Raw genomic sequence first — 5,847 nt, 5'->3', positions numbered from 1 at the left:
TCTTTTGTGAGTTTTGCTAGTGGTTTGTCGATTTTATTGACCTTTTCAAAGAACCAACTGCTAGTTTTGTTGATAGTTTAAAGTCTATATACTTTTAAAAAACAATTTACTATTTCATTTAAGGAAAGCTGGTAGAAACAAGTGAAGCAGGGATATTTTAGGCAGCACTTCCTCTTGATAGAGAAATCATGTTAAATTTGAAGACATCTGAAGAGGGCCAATTTTGGTCATGATTTTAAGAAACTCTCCTTGTTACCACTGTCAGTGCCACTCCCTTTTAACGACAAGTAATGACTTCAGTAATGGAGCTTGCAATTTAAAGTATCAGGCAAATAACACCAAGTTACTTAGATGAGTTGACATGCCTGTTGTACAAATATGTATTTAGAAGATTATAAAAATAACAGCTGCATTATCAACTGGATACAGACCAGAACAACTTAAGTAAATGCAGAGAATCAACATGGCTAAACTTGCTATGTAATATGTATGTGTCAACTTTCTTTTCTATTTTTTTAAGCATGCTTTGATTGGTGATAAAAAAATTGAAAAGGAGAAAAATGCTAAAAGAAAAAGGAAAAAATCCAAATATTTGTAACTATTGCTAACTATTTAAGAGTCCTATTCTAAGATAAATCACAGTTACACACTATTTAGTAAATGTTCTTTTCCACAATGCACTGCGCTAATCACTAGAAACAAAAAGATAGCATTGTTGACTTCAAGAAGCTCCAGCTTAGTGAAAATATATAGTTTTGTGCAGAATTTTACATAAAGAAAGTAGATTATAAAATTAAACCATTTAATTTGGAATTAAAGGATATACACATAAAGCCTAAGATTATGATGAGAGTCAGAAATACAAGAATGGTTCCTAGATTTTGTACGCCATCTATAAATTTGTCCTTTTAACATTTTTGCTAAGATCAAACTGAAATGCATCAAGTCACAATTTACATAGGTCAACTGATGGCAAGTATAATTTTCTTCAATATAATAAAGAATGTCTTAAGGTTACATGGTCCCCTAGTTGTAACCTTCGTGATGCTATCACATAATCACACTGAATAACTTAACACCTTCTGGGAGCTCAGTTGTCTGCTTAGATCTCTCAGTTGTATGATTAGACCTCTCCAGACCTATTAGGACTTCTGCTAACTTTAAAAACACATAAGCAAAAGAAAAGAAGCATGTAGAAAGATTATGCTTATCCTTATAATGTATCTCCATTGTTGTTATGTGCTATCAAGTCATCTGTGACTCATAGTGACCTTAGATACAATAGCTCTGAACTCTGCCCTATCTTTAGTGTCTCACTATCTCCATGGCACCTACTCCCATTATCCCAGTTACTGTGTCAATCCATCTCATCCTGGGTCTTCCTTTCCTGGGCTGTCCCTCTACCCTTCCAAAAATGATGTCTCTCTCCAAGGACTGGTCCCTCCTGGACATGCCCAAAATATATGAGATGGAGCATCAAATCCTTGCCTCCAAAGAGCAGTTTCATTTCACCCTCTCCAAGACAGAATTGTTTGTTCTCTTAGCAGTCTATGGCATGTTCAAGCCTTTTCTCCAGCTCTACAGCATAAAGGCATCATTTCTTCTTCTATCATTCTAGTCATTGTCCAGCTCTCTGACGCATACCAAATAATTTCGAAGACCACGGCCTCAATCAGACACATCTTAGTCTCTAGACTTACATCATTGCTCTCTAGTACTTTGGAGAGGTCCCAAACAGTATATTTTCTTAATAGGATTCACCTTTTGATTTCCTGACTGCTGGTACCAAGATTATTAATTGTGGAGCCAAACAAGCTGAAATTGTTAACAGTCTAAATATCTTGTCCATCTATGATAGCGCTGCCAATTGGCATAGAAGTGAGAATCATTGTCTTCTTGATGCAGAGCTTCAATCCATATTGGAGACTATAGCCCTTGACCTTCTTCAGCAAGCGCTTCAAGTCTTCCTCAGTTTTGGCAAGGTTGTGTCATCTGTATAACACAGACTATTGCCAAGTCTTCCTTCAAACATGATGCCACATTCTTCCTTGTAAAGTCCAGTCTCCTGAATGATCTGTTTTACATACAGATTGAAAAGATATGGAGACAGGATGCATCCCTTTCCTGATTTTGAACCATACAGTCTTTCCTTGCTGTATTCTAAGGACTGCTTCCTGCTCGCAGAATAGGTTTCTCATGAGCACAATCAAATGTTACGGAATTTCCATTCTTCTCATGGTTAGCCACAATATGCTGTGATATACACAGTTAAATGCCTTTGCATAGTCAATGGGGCACAGAGAGACATTCCTCTGGTACTCTTTGCTTTCAGTCAAGATCCATCTGACATTGGCAATACTATCTATACTGCTACAGTCTCTTCTAAAACTGGCTTGTGTTTCTGGTAGTTCTCTGTCAATGTACTGTTCAGTCGCTTTTGAATAATCTTCAGCAGGATTTTGCTTGCGTGTGATATTAGTGATATTGTTTGATAATTTCCACACTCTAACAGGTTGCCTCTTTTTTGGAATGGGTAGAAATATGGATCTCTTCCTCTTCCAGTCAGTTGGCCAGGTAACTGTCCTCCAGAGTTCTTGGCATAACCTGGTGAGCATATCCTCGGCAGCATCTGCTTGCTGAAATATGTCAATTCTTTGGGCCTTGTTTTTAGACATTCCTTCATAGAAGCTTGAACTTCCTCCTATATCATCAATGCCTCCTGATCATATATTGTTTCATGAAATTCTTCTGTGTCAGCCAATTTTTTGATACATTGACTGTGTATTTCTTCCTTTTTTTTTTTTTCAATGTTTCCAAGATCTTGGAAAGATGCCCATACCATCTTTAAGTGTTGCAACTTGAAGCTTGAATTTGTTCCTCAGTATCTTCAGCTTCAGAAATGCTAATCGAGTTCAACCTTTTTTATTTTCTAATTCTAGTTTTTTTGCACATTTACTTTGCTTTGTCTTCCCAAGCTGCCCTTTGAAATCTTTTGTTCAACTCTTTAACTTTCTGCTTTCTTCCCTCTGCTTTGACTCTCTGTGCTCTACTGCAATAGTCAGAATATTTTCTGACATCCATGTGGATCTTTTCTTTCTTCTCTGTCTTTGTAATAATTTTTTGTACTCATCATGGATGACATTCTTGATATGTTCCTACAGCTCTCCTGGTATTTATTCATCAGTATTAAAGGCTTCAAACCTGTTCCTGAGTTGGTTCTGAAATTCAAGTGAGACAGACTCAAGGTCAAATTTTGGTTCCTGTGGATCTGATTTCTTTAGCCTTAGTTTGAAATTCTATATAAGTAGTTGATGGTCTGTTCCAAAATCAGTACCTGGACTAACTTTGACAGCTGATATTGACCTTCTCTAATGGTTTTTTCCACAGATATAATCAATCTGATTCCTGTGCATACCAGCAGGTGAAATCCATATGTATAATCACTATTTATATTTCTTATAAATAGTATTTGCAATTAATAAATCATTGTACAAAATTCTATTATTTTATCTCCAGCATCAATTCCATCATCAAGTTCATGTTTTCCAACTACTGATCCTTCTTCCCTAATTCCAAACTATGAATTTAAAAATTTCACTGTGATGTCCAGACATGATCCAACTTCACCTCTCTCAAAGACTGCCTCATTTCCAAAGTTAAAATCTCAGGAGGAGTGAGATAAGATGAGTCCAGTTTTACAGATATAGGAAAAGAGCCATTATTCAGATTACATGGCAAGTTGGTGACAGTCTTTTAATTTCATATCAGTGTTTCCAGTTACTGAGGGAAATAAAGGTCTCCAATTCTTTAATCTGTAAAATGTGAACCCCAGTATTCTCTTCGAAAATATAAGTTTTGCTTCAACTGACATACTTTGGACAAGCTGCAAGGAGAGACCAGTCCTTGGAGAGGGGCATCAGCTTGGGAAGGTGGAAAGACAGCACAAAAGAGGAAGACCTTCAATGTGATGGACTGATTCAGTGCCTGGGGTAATAGGAATAGGTGTGTCTGAGAAAAGAAGATTGGCACAGGATATGGCAGGGTTTAGGGCTGTTGTACATAGGGTCGCTATGAGTCACAGGTGACTTGAAGGCACATAACCACAGACAACAACTATGCTCTCCAACTGAATTCAAAATACCCTTTGTATAATATGAAGAGGTTAACATCTGAAATTTTAATACACTTTATGTCATCTTGGAAGCTCTGGAATTGTGTGTGAACTCAAATCTAGATGGATCAAATCTATCAATGTGGGCCATCTTTTCTTGTGTGATTTATATACAGCCTTTGAAAACTTCCTCAATGAGTTCTTATTATTACAACATCTATCCTAGTTCAGCAATAATAAATGAAGATTAACCATTATTAAGGGCACCAGCACTCAGGAAATGAAGAGGTAAATTGCACTGGAGAAATCCGCTTTCAGGGACTTCTCCAACATGCTAAAGATCAATGATGGAAGTCTAAAAACTAAGGTGCATCTAATCCAGGCCATGGTCATCACAATTACTTGCTATACATCATAGAGCTGGACAATGATGAAGGATGATAGAAGAATAATCGATGCCTTTGAGTTGTGATGCTGGAGAAGAGTACTGAACATACCATGGACTGCCAGGAGAACAAATAGGTCTGTTTTGGAGAAGGTGAAACCAGGTTTCTCCTCAGAACCAAGGATTTTAAAGCTCCATCTCACATAGTGAGGGCATGTGACTAGGCAGGCAAGTCATTGGAGAAGGACATCATGCTCATCAACAACACAGTGAAGGAAGACCCCAAATGATAGGCATTGACATAGTAACTGGGGCAGTGTGGTTTGATGTGTCAGAGTAAGAAGCTGCACTGCAATCCAGATGGCACAAGGAATTGACTAGTTTCTCCACAAGAGAAAGATAGAATGATGGACAATCTCTTCCCATACTATAAATTGCTTTGGAAAATCCACCAGATGGTCAGTTATGGGCCTGTTGAGACAAACACAGTAGCCTAGTTGTTTCTGTTGTTATGCGCCATCGAGTCAGTTGTGACTCATAGTGACCCTATGTACAAGATTCCTAAAAGCCATTCTATCCTGTGCCAATCTCATCGTATCAAACACATTCATTCCCACCTCTCCAGTCACAGAATCAATCCACCTCATTGAGGGTCTTCCTCTCCTGTGCTGTCCATCCACTCTCCCAAACATGATGTCCCTCTCCAAGGACCAGTCTCTCCTTGCAACATGCCCAAAGTATGTCAGAAAAAGCTTCAGAATCCTTGACTGCAAGAAGCATTCCGGTTTCACCCTCTCCAGGAAAAACCTGTTTGTTCTCCTAGCAGTCCATGGTATATCAACACTCTTCTCCAGCACCACAACTCAAAGGCATCATTTCTCTTTCTGTCATCCCCATTCACTGTCCAACTCTCCGATGCATAGCACATAATTGTGAAGACTATATAGTTTGGATAAGTTTCACCTTAGTCTCCAGTCTGATGTCATTACTCTTCAGTGGTACCTGACAGCTGACTACCAATGCAATTCGTCTCTTGATTTCCTGGCTGCTGTTGCCAAGAGTGTTGACTGTGGAGCCAAGTAAACTAAAACTGTTAATTATCTCAATCTCTTCATCATCCATATTGATGCTGCCAATTGGCCCAGTGGTGAGAATCTTTGTTCTCTTGAAGTTGAGCTTCAATCCATATTGAAGGCAGCAGCCTTTGACCTTCTGCAGCAAGTGTTTCAGGTACTCCTGAGTTTCAGCAAGCAGAACTGTGTCATCCACATAACACAGGTTGTTGATGACTCTTCCACCAATCCTGATGCCACATTCCTCCCCGTACAGACCAGTGGCATGGATGAACTGT

This window comes from Elephantulus edwardii, unplaced genomic scaffold (assembly GCF_000299155.1).
Source record: "Elephantulus edwardii isolate Elephantulus edwardi_28Jun2011 unplaced genomic scaffold, EleEdw1.0 scaffold00109, whole genome shotgun sequence".
Taxonomy (NCBI): Eukaryota; Metazoa; Chordata; class Mammalia; order Macroscelidea; family Macroscelididae; genus Elephantulus; species Elephantulus edwardii.
The sequence above is the reverse complement of the archived record's forward strand: the minus strand, read 5'-3'. Positions refer to the sequence as shown.